Source organism: Narcine bancroftii, chromosome 9, assembly GCF_036971445.1.
Source record: "Narcine bancroftii isolate sNarBan1 chromosome 9, sNarBan1.hap1, whole genome shotgun sequence".
Classification (NCBI taxonomy): Eukaryota; Metazoa; Chordata; class Chondrichthyes; order Torpediniformes; family Narcinidae; genus Narcine; species Narcine bancroftii.
This window is the reverse complement of record NC_091477.1, coordinates 22,412,897-22,435,812: the sequence shown is the minus strand read 5'-3', so window position 1 is coordinate 22,435,812 and position 22,916 is coordinate 22,412,897. Positions and strand designations below refer to the sequence as shown.

The window sequence follows — 22,916 nt, the reverse complement described above, 5'->3', positions numbered from 1 at the left end:
TAATAAAATCAAAGCTTATCCCTGACCTCTTATCCCAATTCCCATTAGGTCCAGGAATTGATTGATTGCAGCTAGAAGAATGGTCAGCAAATGGACATTAGCAGCTTTCTAGTACTGAGAGTTCAAAAAGTAGTCTTAATTTGAAGAATTCCTCTCAGAAATATATAATACTGCTTTTCTTGAACTACATTCTCCATTTCTGGTGTATTCAAGATTCCAGATTTCTTAGATAGTCATGTAGTAAAACAGAAAATGTAATATTACATAAAAATTTTCTTTAAATTCCATAAGGCAGACAAAGATCCGCCATTGGTATTGCCTGGTAAGAGAGAAAGTGAAGCAAAAGAATCCTTCCAGAGTTGCAGAGTGTCCGTCAATTCACCTCCAGCTTTCCTGCAGCCTCTGCTGCCACATGGACCCCTGTTCTATTCATCGGCAACTGAAGTTCCAGATCCAAACTTCTAACATGATCAGGAACCCTTCATTGTCCGAAGCCCTTCTAGAATCCCCAGGGTCTTGACAGGGAATACATTCTTAAAGCATCCATCATGTCAAGCTCTGTCAAAATTCTCTCTGTTCTCAATAAGATTCAAAATCAAGAGTTAGATTCAATTTGTTGTCATAGTAATGAAACACTGTGTCATATTACTTGGTTTTTTTTTTGCCTGAGCCCCTCTTGCAGTCAGAGAGAAGCAAAAGAGTGTCCCATCCCCCCCTCCCCCAGCGCTCTGCAGCCCTTGAGTCACACAGAGTCCAGACCAAATCTTTGGCAACCCAAGCTCCAGATCTGAATGTCTGACACAGTCAGGGATACTCCAGTGCCCTTGGTACCTCCTCGCATCCTGGTTCTGATACCTGGTACCCCTCCAGCCATTTCGAGCCAGTCCGCAGCTCATCGTGAGTCTCCCGACAGAAATTTCCCGCCCCTCACAACTTCCACAGGTTTCTCGCCTCAAGACGCCAGCAGCTCGCCGCATGCACTGGTCCCTCAGCTTCAGAGCCCCCTCACTGGTTCGCCACCCTTGGTCACTATCCCCGCGGGTCATCTCCTCCACATCTCCCTCTCAGACGGTGAGTGAACTTACCATTCTCTGGTGCCTTGCTCCAGTCCCCAGAGTCTGCAGCCCCTCGTGGCTTCTTCTGATTAATAGGCGCTGCCATCTTTAGCGCAGACCTGTGGTTGCAGGATTTCAACTGAAACCACCATCAGCTCCCTCAATGGGACATTCAAAGCCTGTGCGGAGCCGACAGCAGTTGACTGGGCAGCTGGACCTCACAGGAGCACAGTGATGGCTTTAACTTGAAAGAAAATAACAGGGATAGGGCTCCTCTTGTCCTCACTAGCTGCTCTCTTTCCACCTCCCTTTTTCATTCCATCTGGTCTCTATAGGCTGTTTCAGGTGGCCTGAACACCCCCTTGTAAAGCCGCATAATCTCCCCCCTTGCAGCTAAAGACATACACACCTGAATGTAGCAGAAGCGTCTCTGAGCCACCGACACCGTCCCTCTTCCGGGAGGGATAATCAGTGGAGCACCGCACTCCACTGATGCATCTGAATGAGCCCCACCCCTGGCCCACTCCATGAGCCCCCCTCACCCCACTGCCAGACACCACCCACCCCCCCCCAGCCCCACTGGGGAGGGGCGGCTGGCACGGGATGTTGGGGGGCGGCTGGTGTGGGCTGTCACAGCCCGGCTGGCCGCTCCTGCACCTGAGACACTCTCTGCAGCTTAAAATGTAGCATAGCAATGGCAGTCTTCCCAACCCATAATCCTCCATGCAGCTGGAACTGTGTGGGAAACACAGAGCGGTTCCACCTTCATGGGGGATTATGGGTAGGTAAAACAGCCATTTGGCTTCTTCAGGTGTATTCTCTGCTAAGAATGCGGCTGAAGAAGAGGAAGCGGCCCATTGACTTGCCGTTCAGGTGGCAGCGCTAAAAGCACAACGCAGGCCACCTAAAGGAACAGCTGCACCGGGATGCTCATCTGAGCGCACTCCGGCTCCTGTCCCTTGGACTGTCAAGTTAGGATGGCTGGCTGTCAGCTGGGACAGCCAGCACAGGCTATCAGTGCGGAGACATCCCTCGTGGAATGTCCCCACACTGATCGCTCTGCCCCCCACACTGATCGCTCTGCCCTCTGGTGGGGGAAAAGGGGGCTGGGGTGGCCGGCGGGGGAGGAGGAGGCTGGAATGGCCAGCGGGTGAGTACGGGGGCTGGAGCAGCTGGCGAGGAAGAAGGGGGCTGGACCAACTGGTGGGGGAAGAAGGGGGCTGGACCGATTGATGGGGGTAAAAGGGGGCTGGACCAACCGGCAGGGGAAGAAGGGGGCTGGAGTGGCCGGTGGGGGAGGGGGGGCTAGAGAGGTCGGCGGGGGGGAAAGGAGGCTGGAGAGGCCGGCGGGGGGAAAGGAGGCTGGAACGGCCGGCGGGGGAAAAGGAGGCTGAAACAGCTGGTGGGGAAGAAGGAGGCTGGAGCGGCCGGCGGGGTGGGGGGGGAAAGGAGGCTAGAACAGCTGGCAGGGGAAGAGGAGGCTGGAACGACCGGCAGGGAAGATGGGGGCTGGAGCGACTGGCGGTGAAGTTGGGGGCTGGAGCGGCCGGCGGGGAAGAAGGGGCCAGCGGGGGAGTACGGCTCTCGAGTCGGGTACCGGCATTGTTTCCTCCAGTCCGCTTCTCCCCTGCCGGCCACTCCAGCCCCCTTCTCCCCCACCTACCGCTCTAGCCCTGCAGTTCTCGTGCTGACATCCCAGCCAGCTGCCCCTGCCCCGACGTCCTGTGCCGGAGGAAGGGGCAGCTGGGAGAGAAGTTGTCAGGTGCTAGCCAGCTGACTGTCATCCCGAATACAGCCGCCATTCTGATGGCTGGGGAGGCCACTGTGCTGCGGCGGTTATCCCTCTCGGAGGAGGGTTACAAAGTTCACCTTGCAGCCACCTCCTGCACATTCACGTGGCCTCCCAACAGCTGCATATTGCCAAAATATGCGGCTTTACAAGCGGGGCAATTGGCCACCTGAAAGTTCCTATTGCTTTGCCACATATTTATGACAGTGGCACTGTGGCATCAGTCACCCCCATCAGATCCAGAGGTGCTACAAGGTGCCTCTGGAAATGAATAGATCCTTTCAGGTGGACCAGTTAATGCTGCAGCAGTCTTTTAGGCTGCCCCTTGAAAGGTACGTTCGCAGTTTTAAATCCACTTCTGTCGCCGGCCTCAAGGCGGAGGTCCACATGAAAGGGCCTTATATCACTATTCTCAGCTTATCAGATTCTAGCACTGGTGGCCTTTGTCTACTAATCACCCCCTCCACCCTATATTACTCAACTTCCTCCAACTGACCCCTTTGTTTTTCTAGGCTGTCTCCCCCTTTGTCTGTCGACTGCCTCTGTCATGTTTCACCTCCACCTTATTTACCAAGACCACACGAAGACCCTGCCCCATCTTTGCCACCATGTCGATTTCACACTGGCCTCTCGCCCACTTCTCTCCAGGCTCAATAAAGGGCTTCAGTTCAAACTGTTGACCACTGATGTTGCTTGACCCACCGAGTTTCTCCAACAGAGTGTGTTTAGCTTCAGATTCGAGAATCAGCAGACTCCTGCTTGTCTCCTGAAAAAAAATCTATATTCTTCATTGGGAACACTTTTCATCCTTCCAAATTCCACAAAGCCCCAGTCTAATTAGGGCTGTCTTTGTCCTTCTAGGGTTACCCTCTCATCTCACAACCTCGTGAACTTTTTTTGTGCTAACACACAAAGACTAAAGCTTCATAGTATTCAAATCAAGTCAAGTTTATTGTCATCTAATTACAAAAGTACAACCCAACAAAACAAAGTTCTCTGGTCCCTGGTGGAAAACATGCACACAACTAGACATAACACACATACAGTCAAGGCATATGCAGGATAAGTATTCATATAAACAAGTAAATAACTAAATTTTTTGTTTCACGAATATGAGAGTGTCGAATGGTTAGTGTGAGCAGTTCATTTAGTCATTCAGCGTTCTCACTGCCCATGGGAAGAACCTGTTCCTCAGACTGGTGGTGCTGGCTTTGATACTCCTGTATCTTTATTGATGGGAGCAGCTGAAAGATGCTGTATGCAGGGTGGAAAGGGTCATCAATGATTTTGTGTGCCCTTTTCAGACAACGATCCCAGTAGATCATGTTGAGAGTGGGGGGGGGGTTGCGGTGTGGTGGGGGGAGGTTCGGAGATCTTATGGTCCTGTGGATTGACCTCTGATCCATTTCTCTGCAGCAAGTGCAACTACGCTGATGCAGCCGGCCAACACAGTCTTGATAGATCTCATGTAGAAGGTTGACATAATGTTGGCCAGTAGCCTTGGCCACTTGTTTCCTCAAGAAGCGCCTGAGAGCCCCCCTCAGCCCCGCTGCCTGAGAGTTACTGTGCACCTTTCTAATGAGAGGAGATATATGATCTCACGAAAACGCTGTCTAACTGCAACATTGCTTCCTTAGTCATGTACTTCTGTTTGCTTGCACCAAATGTGAACATACCCCTTGCTCCCTGTTGATACTTGTTAATTGTTGTTTTGTGTGACATTTAATATCTTCTCACTTTTAAAAAAATGTTTCTGTGCTTCCTACCAAAGTGAATAACCATATTTATTGATCTGCCACCTTCTGCCCTTTCTGTACATATCGAGATGCTTTGTATCTTACAGCTAACTTAACACTGTCTGCCTTTTCAGATTTACATCATCAACAAATATGGGTGCATACGCTTGGTTTTGTATAGCTCGCCCAGGCATTGATCCCTGAAGCAATCTGAAATTAATATCTGAGCAATCAGAAAATAGCATGTTTATTCTTTATTCTTTTTCCTGTCCTTTACCCAGTTTTTGCATTATCCATGCACCTGTGGACTCTCAAACTTTAGAACAATTTCCAGTGTGGCTTTTGAAAATCCAAATCTATTGGATCCATTATTTTTATCCTTAGCTGGCTTCGTATAAAAAAACCCCTCATATTTGTCAATCACGACTTCTGTTGAATTGAATCCATTTGGATTTTGCGTAATCATATTCTGATTTTCAAACATTTTGAGGTGACTGAGATTAACTGGCCTAGATCACTCTATATTTTCTCTCAATTCTTTCTTGAATGATCCTTTTGCATGTTCTTCCTGCTAACTTTTTTTACCTGGAACTGTTCCAGCAGCTAGGGAATTTTGGAAGGTCACGAGCAAAGAGTCTATACTTGTTTAAGATCGCAACAATTTCTTTATTCTCAGAATTTCAGCTTCAGGGTTTCCAGTTAATTTCCACAGGAAAGTGCAATGGTGTTTGCATTTATTTGAAGTGGGGTGTGTTAAAGACAGGAAGTTTTGTTCTTCCGATGATGACCCATGGATTCCTTCCAAAGAATATTACTTTTGAAGGCCTCTATGCGTAAAAGCTGACCCACTGCATGTAAATTGTTCATAGTTGATTATTGTTTGAGAAATTCTGGGAAACTATAAATCTGTGAAGAAAAATGTTTCTGTGTTCAGTGAGAGTTTATTGTCATATATATTAGTAATCATTAGTTACAGATGCAGTGTGCGCAGTACTGGCCCCACCCTTTACACCCATGGTTCATGTGCCATGGCCAAGCAAGCTGGGACGTGGCAGCGAGGTCCTTGGGTCGTGGGTTTTATATCGGAGTGACCTTCTTCTATGCAGGTTGCTTAACCAGGCTGAAGAGGCCTGCCTCCCCTTTTAGGTCGAACCATATCTGGAGATCTACGACCACTGTCCACAGTTATGGAATGGTGCGCCCTGGAATTGGCCTGCGTGCATTTACTACTGCTGCGGCCGAGTAAAGATGCACCAAAATTCTTACCTGCTGCAGCCAAACAGGTATATAGGATACACCAACTACTATAGTTAAAATTTAAATGACGACAAATGCCAAGGCAGAAAAGATACAGTTAAACGGAATTCAAGCAACTGGCAGCCTCAGTAACCGGCAAAAATAAAGAGGAAAGTAAATAGGTAAAAAATACATATGTTTAAAATTGGCGAGCTTCGCATTTCTCCAATCACACAACACACAATCTCAAGCAACCGGAAAATTCACTTACCTGGCATCCACCAAACCCCATAGGTGCCGGATACCAGGGGTTTTACTGTATAATAAATATCAAAAGGAAAGATGAATATTCACAGATGTTATTAGTGTAAGAAAAAGAAGTGATGTTTCAGTAATGTGTAGACAGACCTTTTGGTGGCTCTGGGTTAGTTTATGGTTAGGGTAGTATGGGGAGGTTCAAGAGCCTGTTGGATAAAAACTGTTCTTAAACCTGGAAGTGCTGGACTTCAGGCTTCTCCACTTTCTGCCTGAAGGGAATAGTGACAAGAGATTGTTACCTGCGTGAAGGGGTCCTTCATGATGTTGGCAGCTCTCTGAAGGCATCGTCTCATGTAAAGGTCACAGCCACTTCCTGCATCCTGGGCACAACTGTCCAAACCAGGCCATGATGCAGCCAATCAGTAAACTTTAATACACCTGTAGGTGTTCAATAGTGTTGAATAATATAAGACCATAAGATACAAGAACAGAAGTAGGACTTTTAACCCATTGAGTCCGCTCCGTCATTCCATCATGACCTGATTCATTCTCCCACTCAGCCCCATTTCCCTGTCTTCTCCCCGTAACCTTTGATGCTCTGACTATTCAGTAAACTTTATATCTCTGCCTTAAATACATCCAATGATATGGCCTCCTCAGCTACCCATGGCAGTAAATTCTAGAGGTTCTCTCACTTTGGCTAAAGAAATTCCTCCACATCTCCATTTTAAATGGGCACCCTTCAATCCTGAATTTGTGCCGCCTTGTCCTTGATTCCGCTACCATGGGAAACAACTTTGCCATGTCTACTATATTCAAAATGCTTCTATGAAGTCTCACCACATTCTTCTGAACTCCAAGGAGTACAGTCCAAGAGCTGTCAAACAGTCCTCATATGCTAATCCATGATTCCAGGAATCATTCTTGTGAATCTTGTCTGAACCCTTTCAAATGCAAGCGGATCCTTCCTTAAATAAAGAGCCCAAAGCTGTACCCCATTCTCCCAAGTGTGACCTTACTAGTGCCTTTGTAAAGTGTGAACATCATATCCCTGCTGTTATCTCCTATTCCAACATTGCATTTCTTCTTCTCCACTGACTCATCCTGAAGGTTAACCTTTATTGTATCCTTCACAAGGACTCTTAAGTCCCTTTGCCACTGAATTTTGAATTCACTTCCCATTCAAATAATAGCCTGCCTTTTTATTCCTTCTAAGAAAGTGCATGGCTGTACACTTTCCAACTTACTGAAACTCCTCAGATTGTTTTGGGAGTTAGAGGCCTTGGCGTGCCTTCTTCACAGTTACCTCAGTGAACTGGGACCAGGAAGGGTTCTCCAGTACAGAGATTTCCAGGAGCTTAGATACTAACCCTCTCCACCACTAACCCATCAGTGAAGGTAGATGCATGGTCCTTTGGCCTCCCTTAATAAAGACCACTTTGGTCATACTGATGTTCAGAGCAAGGTTATTATTTATCATTGCATCTCTGAAATGATTTGAACAAATCCAAAGGATTGGCAAGCCTCAGTCGGTAGGATGACGTCTTAATGAAAAAGTAGCGATAATAAACACTGCAGAGTTATAAAGGGCTCCAAGTTTTTTATGAAGTCAGGTTTTGGGATTATTTCAGTGGTGCTCAAGCATTGACGACAATATCTTTCAGACCAAGCAGTGGTTTATCGGATGTGAGCCATTTAATTGTGAGATGCCAATTGTAGTCTGCTAGTTGTGTGTAAGTGTTCACCCTTCTTTTGTAATATGAAATGTTGGATTATATTTACTAAGAGAGGCAAAGAGCCTTGGGAGAGTCAGGCTGAGGTGGCAAGCCACATCTTCAAAGGCCAGATGTGCTCTGAAGAGACGTGGTAGTCTTAAGGAGGCTTCCTAAGATGTACACACTAATTCTATTCCATTTTGTTATGTTGTGAATGCAAAAATGCATAAATATGTCATTTTGATGGTAAGCTGCAAAGCAAGACTTTGAAATTGAATTATTCATGTAAGAGTGTAGCCAAGTTGTTTTGCTGAGCTTGGGAGAAGGATGCGGTGTGGATAATTTTCCAATAGGTTGTTATGATGGGAGCTATTCTTTCACAGGTACTAAAGCTACTGATGTAGCTCATCAGGTGCATAAATAGACTGTGTGGAGGGCTACTTCAGAGAGAAGCTCTCTTTTGAATGGTGTTACTTGTCCCTGTCCCTTCTATCCTGGGTTCTTCAAACAACTAGCTACAGAGCAGCAAAGGCTAAGGTTTGAAGCAAGCCAGAATTTCAGCATCACTGAGAAACTCAAATCAAGGCAGAAGTGAGAAAACTGTAGACTTAAATGTTGACTGTTTTGGATCCTATTTTCTGTTTGAATGGAAGTCCACTTTTCTAACCAATACAAATCTTGGTTGCCAAGGCTTGGAATTCTCCATTCTTGGAATCATGCAAAAAGGATGGATGTTCAATGATTCAGGAAAGGAGTTAAGTAAACTAATTTCACTCCTTTCCTGAATTATTGACATCCATCTTTTTCACTTGATTCCAGAATTGGAGAATTCCAAACCGTGGCAACTACAGAATGTTTTGTATTGGATAGAAAAACGGACTTCCATTCAAACAGAAAATAGGAACTCTTTCCATTTAATCTGATCAATAGGTTCACCCCGTGCCTTCCAGGTATAGGACATTAATTCCTACTTTTCAGTACTCTCATAATGGTCTGTGCGTTCCTGGTAATGCCCATTATGGGGAACACGGTGTGTTTTTTTTAAGTGATTTTTATTTTTGAAAGGAGTATGTTTGGGGAAGTGAGAATCCTCATACCCAATGCTTGTCCCAACATGTGTACCAGCAAAATCAATGGTGGGGGAGGTTGCAAATAGGTCACTTGGCCGCAAACGTTGCCAAAAAAACTCAAATTTCCTTTGATGTTTCTCAGCACTTGGTTTTCACTTGTTGAAGAGTTTCAACAATATCATTCCAACCATGAGAATCTTAAACTTGGTGGGACTGTCATTTCCTTCATTGTTTTATTCTGCTTTTATTTAGTTTTCATTCCTCTAATCAGTACGGCCTCAGACTTCATTCCCCTATCACTCTTTTCGTTTAGCTTTATTAGTGGAGCTGCAACTGCTTTGTAGTAAAAACACACAGAAATGCTGGAGGAACTCGGTCTTGCAGCATACAGAGGTGGTAAAGATATATAACCAACATTTCGGGCCTGAGCCCTTCTTCAAGGTATAAGCAAAAAGCAGGCAGGCATATCATTCTCTGATAGAGAATTTTATTGGTTGGTCTGGGTTCCTCCCCCTCCCATTCTTCCACCTTTCTCTCCGTCTCTATTGAGATGCCTCCCTGCTTTTTGCACATTCCTTGAAGAAGGGCTCAGGCCCAAAAGGTCCTATGGACGCTCCAAGGTTGGCTTAGTTCCTCCAGCATTTATGTGTATTTTTACTACAATCACAGCATTTGCAGACTTTGTGTTTTATTGCATTCGCTTTGTTTCAGTTCTGTGATCATCTCTAACCATTGTCGATGCTAGATGTTTGTCAGTGCCTAATTTACTATCAAGTTGAGGCCACTATCGAATTAGAAGAACAGCACCATTTGTTCCGTTTTGGCAGTTCTCAACTGAAAAGCATCAACATTGACTTTTATATTTTTTCACCCCACCCACTTGCTTTTCCTGATCCCTTTGGCCCTTCCCCCCCCCTCTTTTCCTTCACTTTCCCCTCCTTGGCCTCTCAACCTGCCTGTTGCCCACATCTTCCTTCCTCCAGCTCCCAACCTCCTACCCATTTCTTCACGATCTAATGTCTTCTCCTATCAGAGTGCATCTTTCTTGGCTGTCTGCCGCTTCCTCTTCTTATCAGCTCCTAGCTTCTTGTATTCCCACTTCTTTCACCACCTACCTTCCTCCCCTCCCATTTGTATTCATCTATCACCTGCCAACTTGTGCTGTTCCCCCACCCTTTAATCTTGGCCTCTGCCCTCTTTCTTGTCAGTCTTGACGAAGGATTTTCAGCCCAAAACTGGTCTATTGTCTGACCTACTGAGTTCGTCCATAATTTTGTGTGTCACTAGACATTATTCTCCATGAGAGGGCTGCAGTGAGTGAATGTGTTACCCAGAAATACTGGTTCTGCATTTTGTTTCTTATCCACAGTCCCTGGCCCAGAAACTAACATGGAAACTCAGGTGGCCTAAATATATTAGAGCAGTATGCTGCAACCAGAATAATAAGAAAAATCTGACAGGCCTTGAAGTAATTCAGTAGAAAGAAGGTTAAATAACATAACCCTGGACAACAAAGATTTTGCTTCCTGAATACTTTGGGCTGTATTTTATGGATTTTGGGCAGCTGATTACAAAAATCACCTTAAAAATTTCCTATCATGTACCATTGTTTAGATATAATTTGTGTTGTAATTTCCTGTCGTATTTCATCTTCTGGCATATTGCTCTCAAAGCAAGCTGTTTTGGTCAGTCCAAGCATGCCTGGGCATGCACTCAGTACAGATGCTATGCAAATATTGTCTTGGGCCTGGGCATACTTAGTCAGGATAGATGCAAGCAGGCTATAAAAGCAGCTCACATATACAGATGCTGTGCATTACATTGATATAGATTAAACGTATGTTGATGACATGTTCTTCAGGCAATAACATAGTGAGTGTAATTAACAATAGCATTTATTATCATCAGGAAGATTCAGTATAGCAGAAATGTCTCATGATTTGTGGCGAGTGTACGCTTAATGCTAAATTGAATGAAAGTTAATTGAATGTTCAATTTCTTACGTGATACAGCAAGTAAGCAAACCTTAAAAAACAAAATTGCCCAGTGCAATAGGAGTGATTTCATTACTGAGTTTAATTCTTAAATTTAGTTTTCAATCTGAAATTTTATTACAAAAGTCATAACTTTCTTTCTGCATTCTATTGTATGGACTAACTTGATTTATTATTGTAGAAATTACTATTAGAACAGTTCTAGGTTGTTTCAATAGTTTTGATACAAAAACAAACAAGGGGTTAGGAATTTCTTTCTTCCATTTCTAGTTTTCTGCCCAGGATCCATTGCTGATCACAGAAGACACAAAGGCCAAGTTACACAGAATTCTCATGGAAATCCAGTTATGTAGAATTCAAATTTTAGATTTATTGTCAGAGTACATCCCTGAGATTCTTTTTTTCCTGCGGGTGAGGCAGAGCTACCATTTATTGGCAGAGCAAAAAAAAACTGATTCAGCGCACACATGTAAACAAATTTAAAAAAATGTAAACCAATTATGCAATACAGAGGGGAAAAAAATCTATAAAGTATAAAAGTAAGAGTCCTTTTAAAAAAAAAAGTCCCTGATTGTTGTTGATGGTGGAGGGGTAGCAGCTGTTCCTGAACCTGGTGGTGCGGGTTTTGGGGCACCTTTACCTCTTTCCCGATGGTAGCAGTGAGAACAGAATATGTGCTGGGTGGTGTAAATTCTCAATGATTTCTGCTGCTCTTAGACAGCACCACACCCTATAGCATTTTCATTGGTGCTAAGGTTTTTACCTGTGATGTCCTGGGCTGTGTCCACTACCTTTTGCAGGGCTTTACATTCAGGGGCATTGATGTTCCCATACCAGACTGTGATTCAGTTGGTCAGCACAATTTCCACCATACATCTGTAGAAATTTGCCAGGGTCCTTGATGTCATGACAAACCCCCACAAACTCCTGAGGAAGTAGAGGTACTGATGTGCTTTCTTCACAATCCCATTTGTGTGTTGAGTCCCGGAAAGATCTCTGAGATAGTGACTCCCAAGAATTTAAATTTGCTCACCCTCTCCACCTCCTTTGTGGGGCTTACGCATACACACAAAAGCCCGCTAAATTTTAAAAGTTTGAGAGTTTTTGAAAAGTCTGGATTTCTGACATCTGGATTTTTGGACCTATTGTATCTTGTTCCTTCCCATCTGAAGAGTATTGTTTTGCTGCGCCACAGACCTGGAGATGCCAGTATTTGTTCAAAACCTCAAATTCACATGACCATCAATGTCAACATGCCATCACACTATGGAATAGAAGTCATGGCAGAAGCTGTATTTGTTTGGCATTCGGCAAGATCTGAGTGGCACATGGAAGTGACCCAGGTTTCTCCATCTGTAATGAATGGAACTGGGCTGGATTTTCCATTCTTTCCATCTCTCTAGCTGAGACCAATTCATCTGTTTCCTGCTCCATGCAAATACACTGGGTGAATGTGGCATCACTAAATGGCAAATCAGAAGCAACACACAAAATGCTTGAGGAACTCAGCAGGTCAGGAAGTAGATTTGCATGTTGCATACTTCTGTTAGAGGTTTATTAGAAATTTGCACCTGCAGTAATTCAATGTAATGTCAACTGAAATAATTTCTGCCTAAGGTTCATTGACCCAAAACAAAAACTTCCTAGTTTGCCTATTTGTGACATTGTGATATTTAGGTTAAAATTATTGGTTGCCATTGAGGGAAATGCTGGCAGCTCATTGCCAGGAACAGCCAGATTTAAATGAGAAGTTCCGTCTTTCAGTGGAGATTACAGACTCTACCGAAATATCAGCTGTTGTGTTCATTTATCTGATGTGACTGCATAATTTACAAGGAGGAAGCTAAAAGGTCAAGATGCAATAAAAGTCAAAATATCTGAAAAAATTGGGTCTGAAATTAAAAAAAGGAAAATGTTGGAGACCCTCAGCAAATCTGGCAGCCTCTGTGCAAAGATGATCATTGGACTCCAAAAGTTGAAATTTGAGGAGTTCTTATACACATTAGAATTCAGGTTAAGTGGTGATTTGATTGAAATTTTCATAATATTGAGAGAACTATTTATGACTGTTTGGGGAACTTACTACTTAGGCTTTAAGAATCAAGTTAAATAAGTACTTTTGCCTGTGAAAGGTAGGATGGCTGTTAATTTTGAGATTGATCTATTTTACATAATCAAGGGTTTCCCAAGATATGGGATAAAGATGAGTACAGTAAAACCTCTGGTTATTGACACCTATGGGGCTTGGTAGATGCCCAATAAGTGATTTTTCCAGTTCCTTGAGATTGTGTGTTGCCTAATTGGCGAACTAACAGTGAGCCACACCAATTTTAAACCCGTATTTTTTACATTTTTTTTGCCGGTTGCTTAAATTCCAGATTAAGGGTTTTACTGTATATGGAATTGGCTCATGGATCGGCTATAATTTCATGAAAAGTCCTACTCCTGTTCTTCAAGAGAGAAGCAGTGTCACATATTTGGGAGTTGCCTTTTGTATTGGTTTCATGTTCAAAGGAACGAAGTGCAGGATATACCAGGATATAAAACGCATCCAAAGGGAGAGCAAATTAAACTTACAAAGGCCTACAAATTGTTCTCTTATTCTGCCTGACTTAAATCTATTATCTGTACAGAATAAATTGTTTTGTGAAATATGTATTTTATGCAGTTACGTTCTGATCATGAAATATCTTTGGACTATTTGTTTTTTGGAATTCTCCAGCTGGATTTCATACCATCTTTACTAATTCTTCATTGTATGTTGTAAGTCTGAACCTACTCTAATTTTAACCTTCTCTGAAAGTTGGTGAGTCATAATGGCTTTGGCCTGAGTCAGACTGCAACACCCACGTCCCTGAGCACTCTAGCCACTGACTTGTACTTTATTTTAACCTCTTCATGTGCACTAGGCAGTAACAGCAACACCCCACCCAAACCCCAAACAGAAGCTGCTGGTCTTGACAACATACGCACTTCTGGACTTCTGCTCCTTTCTCTCAGTGTGGAAGTATAATTGAGATGCAGTATAATATGCTGGTTTGCAGCCAAGATTTTATATGCCTCAGTCAATGGAAAAAGTGAATGATTTAAATTTTGTTTGATAAACAGCATCAATATCTAATGAGGATATTGAATTGAGAGAAATCATGTTTTGCATTTGACTTTGACCAACCGAAAACACACATTCCTTGACGACATATTCAGCATCCTTCATGAGCACATTTTGGCATATTGTAGCCAAATGGCAGAGAATTGAATTCTTTAAGCAACCTTGTGGTCCTGACATATTGTTTTTCATGCAACCCTTAGTTTTATCAGCCTTCTTGGTGACAAGCCAAGCATTTTATTTTGAAATGATAATATAGCCATTTGTAAGTGTCTATTAAAGTGATTTCCCAACTTTTGATTTATTTTTTGAGAGGATTTGTTGAAAGAATTCTTGACTTTTTTTTACTTTACTCTTCACTTTTGCTGTGCTCTGTATTGCAGTATGAATTAAAGTCATCGGTGTTTATACCCTTGAGGTGCGATCTCAATGTGGAGGTGGTGTGTCCTCAATTCTACTTGTTTTTGTTCAAATTTGGAAGAACGTGCTTTGGTGGAAGTTGCAAACATGTTGAAGTGGAAAGATTTGTGATTTGGAAGGACGTGCTTTGGTGGAAGTTGCAAACATGTTGAAGTGGAAAGATTTGTTCGGAGCAATAACATCTATTTTAGGGCAACCTATATTACTCTTGATATTTAATAAAATGGAGGTGTTCAAATTTCCAACTTCAAAACCATATTTTTCTTTTATTTCCTCTTTTCATCCACACACAAAAGACATTGAGGTTTGCTTTAGCTGAATTAAAAATTGGTTTTCATGCCCCAATGCTCCTTCCTTCACTTAGATGGACATTGAGCTCCTGTTCAAAGGAGTTCCTCTGTTTGAGTTAACGAGTCAGAAACAAAAAGCATTGATCAGATCCTGTGCCTCGATATGATCCACTCTGATTCAAGACAGGTGGAAATATGAAAGGAATCAATGAGAGGTATAGGAGAGTGGTTTCCACTGTCAAATTGTCAAGTTTATTATCATCTGATTGCACTAGTACAACCCAATGAAACAGCCAGTGCTTGGTACACACATACAAACAATGCAGATGCAGGACAAGTATTCATATATCAAATAAATAAATATTGTTTCGTAAATACAAGAATCTCAGATGGTTAGTGTGAGCAGTTCCTTTGGTGTTCAGTATTCTCTGTCTGTGGGAAGAAGTTGTTCCTCAGCCTGGTGGTGCTGGCTCTGATTCTCATGTATCTCTTTCCCGACAGGAGCAGCTGAAAGTGCGGTGTGCAGGGTGGAAGAGGTCCTCAATGATTTTGCTTGTTCTCTTCAGACAGCAATCCTGGTAGATCCCATCATTAGGGGGAGGGAGACTCCAATGATCTTCTCGGCCACTCTTATGGTCTTCCATCGATTGACTTCTGATCCATTTCTCTGAAACCACCTTACCACGCTGTGATGCATCTGGCCTGGATGCTCTCCATAGAACTCCTGTAAGGTTGACATGATGGTGGCTGGTAGTCTTGCCTGCTTCAGTCTTCTCAGGGAGTGCAGTTAATTTTGTGCCTTCCTGACAAGTGAGATGTGTGTGCCCATGATATAAGGAATGGTGCTTTCCACTCTACTACAGAGTTATTGATGTAGTGGAGGGTGGTCGTTTCTGATCTTCCTGAAATCCACAATCACCTCCTTCATCTTGTCTATTGATTATCAATTGACACTGCTAGTTGAGACTCAGGTTGCTACTCTCGCACCATATCACGAGATTTTTCATCTCTTCCCTGTAGTATGAGGCCAACTACTGTTGTGTCATCTGCAAACGTGCAACCCAGACAGACTGTAGTCTTTCTGTTAGGAAGTCCAAAATCTAGGAAATGATCATATTAAAAACCAAGATGAAGTCGATGAATAGCAGCCTGGAACATGAGGCGCTGTTCTCCAGGTTGTTCAGGATGGAGTGAAAGGCAAGGCGATAGCATCGTCATTGAAATGGTTTCTCCTGCAGGTGAATAGAAATGGGTGCAGGGTCTCAGGATGTTGTGCTTTCATGTGTTCTATCACCAGATGCTCAAAGCATTTCATAATGGTGGAGGTCATTGCCACAGGGCAGTAGTCATGGAGGCCCTTTATTGTTGTCCTCTTGGGCACGGGATGATGGTGACTTGAAACACTTGGACAATTAACACTGCTAGGGGAGATAGCCTTAAGATTCAGGGGAGTAGATTTAGGATGGAGATGAGAAGGAACTGCTTTTCCTAGAGAGTTGTGAATCTGTGAAATTTCCTGCTCAATAGAGGCTGCTTCATTAAATATATTTAAGACATGGTTCGATAGATTTTTGCATAGCAGGAGAATTAAGGATTATAGGGAGCAGGCAGGTAAGTGGAGCTGAGTCTGCGGTCAGATCATCCATGAGTTTATTGAATGGCAGAACAGGCTCAATGGACAAGATGTCCTACCCCTGTTCCTATTTCTTATGTTCTTGTGTATCCAGAAATTGAATTGCACCTTTCTTTTGTGCTCTAAAACAGTGTTGCATTTTGAAACCAGTCAGCTTATCTGCACAAAATTGAAAACTTAGCCAAAATCCAGTTTATCAAGGCTTTACAATGGTTTACATCAGGATTTGTGCAATTCCCAATTGATTTCACATCCAATTCAGTGCAGCTCCCAACTGCTGAATAACATTGAGAAAAGTATGTGTGGTAGGATGAATTGTGGGTGGGAGATGTCAGCTCTTGAAGTCACTCCCTGGTGATGATGGCCACACAAGTAGCAACACGCTGCGTGCAAACCAGAAGAAGTTGCAAGCTCACGGTAGGTCAGACAGCTCCTCTACCAATCAACTAGATCATTGTTGATCCAATCATAGACTTAATACCCACTGTCCCCTGATAACCCTTGACTCCCTTGTAAATGAAACTTATAGGCGAGATTCTGACTTGTAGGCGTTCCATCATAATCGTGTGGATGGTAGCTTCACACCCTTGGCTCTTCAGCCAAGTGCATTCAACAAATGCCCGAACTTGAGGTTAATCTCTTATTGATCAAGGTTACTATTGCAGCAAAAGAAGGATAAAACTAACCTGTTTCACGACCATCTATATCCAGGTCATTCTTGACTATATTCAATTGCTTTTCCATCAAATGTCCCTTACATGGAGAATTCCAAGTTCATAATTCCCTAAGAGAAGAAAAATCTCCTCACTCAAATGAAATGGGTAAACCTTTATTTTAAAACTATGTTCTGTAGTTCTAGATTGCCCCATTATGGGAAACATCCTCTTAGTACCCATTGGGTCAGTCCCCTTCAGAACCTTGCACATTTCAGTAACATCACCTCAATCTCAATATTCCAGTGAGCAGAGGACTACCTGGCCAACTTTTCTTCATAAACCAACCCTCAGCTCCTCTGAGTGGATTGATTTATCCAATGCTCCTTTCTGTAGCCTTGACATCTCATACCTCCCTGATTCCTTTAAATCCAAAATTTATCCCATCCCTGTTCATACTTTTCCCGTTCTAATATTTTGATTTCAGATTCTCTATCTGTGTTTAGAAATCCTTTCAATACCTCAATAACCCGAATATCAACGATAATTTAGCTGTGTTTCTCAGCATGCCTTTGCTCTCTTGGACTGACGTTATTTCCCTTGCCCTGATCTGTATCATTAGTCTCTACAGCATCACTCATTGCAACATTTCAGCCTGCTGACGTGAACTTTCTTCAGTGTCCTACCGATTTCCTAACTCCAGCCTAGGTCTTTCCCATCCTTGTGCTCTCTTGACTAACATAGTGGCTAAGTTACTGCCTTTTGCCTAGCTCGGTGGTTATGTAACGAACGGCTGAGTTGAGACGTGCATTTGAAGTTCAAGTTTATTGTCATGTATACCAGGATGCAGTATTTGCAAACAGACCAGTCAACATCTCCAATATAGTACAACAAGTAAGACAGTACAAAAATGCAGAATTACAGAGAGCGATCAATTGGTTTAGAGCTTGGCTCTTGATTCTTCTCTCTGCTGGATGTAAAAAATTTTGTAACATTATTTCAAAGAAACAGTAAAGCAGTTCTTGGTGTCCAGAACAAAATTCCTCATCTCTCATTGTTAATTGCTATATATTCAACCCATCAGGCTAATTCTGCCATGTACTTAGGTGGTAGCAGCAGACATCAGCTGGGCCTGGTAAAAACTGAAATTCTGGAGGAACCTAGCAGGTTTCTCATCGTCCATAAGAGGTAAAAATGTATTACTGACGTTTTGGGCCTAAGTCCTCCTTCTTTGACCTCCTCTGATTGCTCTGAGACCAACTGAGTTCCTCCAGCATTTCTGTTTTTACTACAATCATAGCGTCTGCAGACTTTCGTGTTTCACTCCACTCCTCTGGACCTAACCTCACACTCTAAATCCACATCCCTCAATATTTATCTACAAAACTTCTGTCCACTGCAGTCTTGTAAATGCCACCTGAACAACCCTCCGTGGCTTTTGTGACCTTCATTTTTTTTACTATGCTTTAATAAATTGCTTCCTTAATTCATTTCTGAACAGTGTAGCCTTGAAATGATGAACCCTTTTTATTGTGTTTTACCGCCTGATGAAAAGGTTCTTTGTGCATTAATCTTTTTGATAAGGATATTGGGGCTGCTCCTCTGATGATCCATATAACCATTTACGGAGCGGAAACAGGCCACATGCAAAGACAAGTCAAGTTTAAGACCATAGGATGCGGGAGCAGAATTAAGCCATTCAGGCCATCAAATCTGTTCTGCCATTCAAATCATGGCTGATGTATTTTCCCTTTCAATCCCATTCTCTTAACAAACCCCATTCGCTGGTGCCATAACAGTGCCGAGCTAACTGCTACATGAACCATATTTTGGAATATGTAGTCCTCAAACATGGCAAATGATTATGATTAACCAGTGAAAGGACAATATTACTCATCAAGCCCATTCTGATGACTGACCACAAGATAGATATTTTATTATTTTTTTCTCTCCATTTTCTGTTTGACCAGCTGAGTTTCTCCAGCATTGTGTGTTTTTACTGCTTGCTATCTACTTGGTCTGGCCTGCATGTGACCACAATCCCACACTGGTGTGGTTGACCCCTAGCTGCCCACTAAAGTAGCTTAGCAAGCTGCTCAATTGTGTAAAACTACAGCCAGCTTTCTAACAAAGTGAGAACACAAATGTTTTTCAGATTGAGGCAATCGAACAAGTTGACCTTCCTCTGGTATTTCAAGGCCATTAGCGATGGGCAATAAATGATACCATGCCAGTGGAAACTCCCCCCCCCCCCCCCCCCCAACCCCACCACGTGCATCAAAGTGCCGAAGAGAGAACAGAAAGATCACCGGCAGCAAGGTTTTCTTTCCAATTGCTCTTCAGCATTCCTGGAAAAAGCCCACAGTGAGTCACAGGCTCATGAAAGAGAGGCAGACTCTTCTGGCTTGAGCTGGTGTTTTACCTCCTGTCTTGCCCATACAACTGGCTAACTGAGTTAAATAATTATTAGAATGTATCTTAAAAAAAAAAGCTATAATCATGATGCCACCTTTTATTTTTGGAGGGAAAAAAACAGCTTTACTTCTTTAGAAGACCATTTTAAATTAATGCTTCTTGCTGCTTCCAAACTGACCAAAAGCTAGAACTCAGAGGGTGGTTCATATCTGGAACAAGCTGCCAGAGGAAACTGTGCGAACAGACACTATTTTGACATTTAAAAGAAATTTGGACAGATTTATGGATAAGGAGGAGTTAGAAAGAAATACAGTAAAACACCTGTGGGGATTGATTGCTGCTGGATAAGTGAATTTTCAAGTTGCTTGAGACTGCGTGTTACGTGATCGGAGAACCAACGGCGAGGTGCGCCAATTTTAAATTTCCATATTTTTTGCCTTTTTATTTTGCGCAATTATTTTTGCCCGTTGCTTGAGGCTGCCAGTTGCTTGAATTCCAGATAATGGGTCTTTACTGTGTAGAACAAATGCAGGAAAGTGGGACTACTCCACATGTGGGTCAGCATGAATGCGTTGGACTGAAAGGCCTGTTCTGTGCTGAATGACTATATTACTTTAACCCATTGCTATTCTATCCACTCTAACCTTTTGTGATTTCATAAGCTTCTTGCTTGTCAATTCTCGTGACAAAACCGAGATGGATAGTTGAATGGGGGATCCAGTCAACTTGTGGTGCCTGCAACAGTCGGTAATTTAAAGATATTCATTAGGGTTCACATATGATCAATCAGTACAGGCTTGCAGTGACAGAGTCTACAAACACACATGGATCAGCTCCCCAACTTAGGAAAGGTGGGATGGGAGTTTTTGTTAATGTTCATCTCCTTAAAAATTCCTATCAGTGCTAGCATTTCTTCTTTATGAAAAATAAATTGATGCTTAAGAAAACAGCTTTTTATGAATTTCATAGAATCATGAATGACATAACACAGAAGGGAGCCATTATAACTGCCCATTTATAAACATCTAAATATTACCAGCTATTTATTCAATTCACTTTGGATGTTTATGTTGAATCAAATTCCATAACTCCTTTAGTTCGTGCAGTTCAGGAAACAACTTTCCTCCTGAAATGCTTCCTCATGTTCTCCCTCCTTTATTTTATCTAGCAACTTATGCCCCATCTGAATTCTGATTCTCAAGGATTGTAAATATCTTAATTAGTCTAAATCAGGGGTGGCCAAGCTATGGCTCCCGGGCCACCTATGGCCCCTTGCTCTTTTTTAAGTAGCCCATTAGGAAAAAAAAAGGGGCACTGCTGGAGTTGCAGAAACGACAGTGCTGCCACTGTCTCATACCTGCGAAGCCTCAGTGCTCCCCCGTGGGGTCCGACCGCCCATCCTGACTGCCATCGGCTGCAAACAGGCTCTAAACGGCCCGTTAAAAAAGCTGATGGTAGTTGAAAACTGCCAGGCTTAATATTGTTTGGCCTGTGATTCCTTATATTTTTCGATATATGGCTCACAACCAAAATTTCTTGAAAACTCTGCTCTAACTCCTTGATTTTGGACAATCCATCAGATGTCCACTTTCCCCTGTGCTTCTGCAATAATTCCTGATCTTCAATTGGCCACCAACTGAAATCCATCATCGCTGATTTCATTCCAAGCCTTAACGTTTATTTCCTGTTCTCCGATGCCCAGAAGTGAATGGAATACTGTGGCTGAACCAGTATCTTATAAAGCCTTGGTATGAATCTTTGCCTTTATGCCTTATTGAATTATTAATAAAGCATAAATTTTGACAACTTGTCCTACCACTTTCAGAGGCGGTTTGCCATCGAGTTCATCCTCATATAATAATCATATAATCATCGACATCACAGAAACAGGCCAGTATGGCCTTACTTGTCTGTGATGAACATCTTCTCCCACCTAGTCCCACTGACTTGCATTCGGCCCATAACCCTCCACACCTCGCCCATCCATATACCTATCCAACCTTATCATGGATGAATCTGATTATTTCTGAAACCATTAGCTTTTCCATAAAATTATTTAAATTCCAAATTGTCAATCAGTGATAGTGTTGACTGAATAGTTAAAAATAAGACCAAGAATTAATCCTATTGTATCACTTACATATTCCATATTCGTGTATTTTTGATTTACTAAGTAGCTTGTTAGTTTATGGGCCTCCTCCCCTGTGAAGCAAAGTTTAGTTGGTTTCTTCAGTACTTTTCTCTTAATGACACATCATAAAAAACATTTTAAAAATTATGATTTCAGTCATTGCCGCCCCTTAAATGTGCTGTGCCTTCCGGCGGGGGGGGGGGGGGGGGGGTGTGGAATTGTCCTCCATTGAGAATGACTGATTTAGATAATCCCAATTTATTGGTAGATGCATATTTATTTTGTAAGAATCGATATGTTAAAGTGGACCTGAGGATGCTCCAAAGCAAACATGAATACAGCTGCACAAACAAACCTTTAATCACTTTGCAAAGCGTGAGCACTGTGTTACAGCAGGAAGAACTGTCACAAGCGACTAACTTACTACCAGGAGACCAACTTCATTTATAGTTTATGTTTCTTTGTTAGTTTCAATAATTTGGCATCCACGAACATAATTTAAACATCAATCTTTTAGGAGGAACTAAAGTTTTCTGGAATGTTTGAATTGACTGCTCCATTTATGTACATATTTCTTAAAATTCTCTTGGGATTTGTTAGTCTCACACCACCCTACCAAATAAAGAGCTTCTTATGAGCTTCCAAGCTGGTTACAAGAAAAGAATGCAGCCCCACAAATGTAGCCTTCCTTTTCCCTTTCAATCAACATTTTAAAAGTTATATTTTTATTATGTTCTACAATCTACTTCCTTAGATGATGGTGATCATTGATTTGTTCTCCAGCTGATTCACCAAGTTTCCAATTACTTACAACTTTAAACATTTATTAGTACTACAGGCTTTGATGTTAATATTCCCTTCCAGTGTTTACATGCACATTTTATATAGCCACTTAATTTATTGCTCCTTCAAATTATTATCATCTCGTATTGAGCATATGAATGATTACTCTCTATGTGTATATATAAAAAAACTTGCCCCTGGTGTCTCCCCTAAACTTTCCTCCCATCACTTTGTACAGATGTCCTCTGGTGTTTGTTATTCCTGCTCTGGGAAAAAGGCACCTGTTGTATACCTTATCTATATCTCTCAGAATCCTAAAGAGCTCTATTAAGTAATCTCTCATCCTTCTTCGCTCCCAAGAGAAAAGTTAACTTTGCTTTTTTTTCTAATCCAAGCAACATCCTGGTAAATCTCCTCTGCCACCATCCTTCCCGTAATGAGGTGACCAGAACTGAACACAATACTCTTAAGTTTGGTCTCACTAGATATTTGTAGATTTGCAACATGACCTCTTGACTCTTGAACTTAATCTCCCAACTTATGAAACCCAGCATCCCATAGGCCTTCTTACTATCCTGTCATCTCCATTTTATCCTCCATTTTGACTGCAGTACTTCATTTAATTACCACTG

At 42.5% G+C, this 22,916-nt stretch overlaps 1 protein-coding gene across 31 annotated transcripts in view; it reads left to right on the top strand.

Annotated features, from left to right (window-relative positions):
* The window catches only part of LOC138743288 (protein Jade-1-like), a 199,850-nt gene that overhangs the window by 69,559 nt on the left and 107,375 nt on the right, over positions 1-22,916 (top strand). The gene's annotated exons all lie outside the window — the stretch shown is intronic.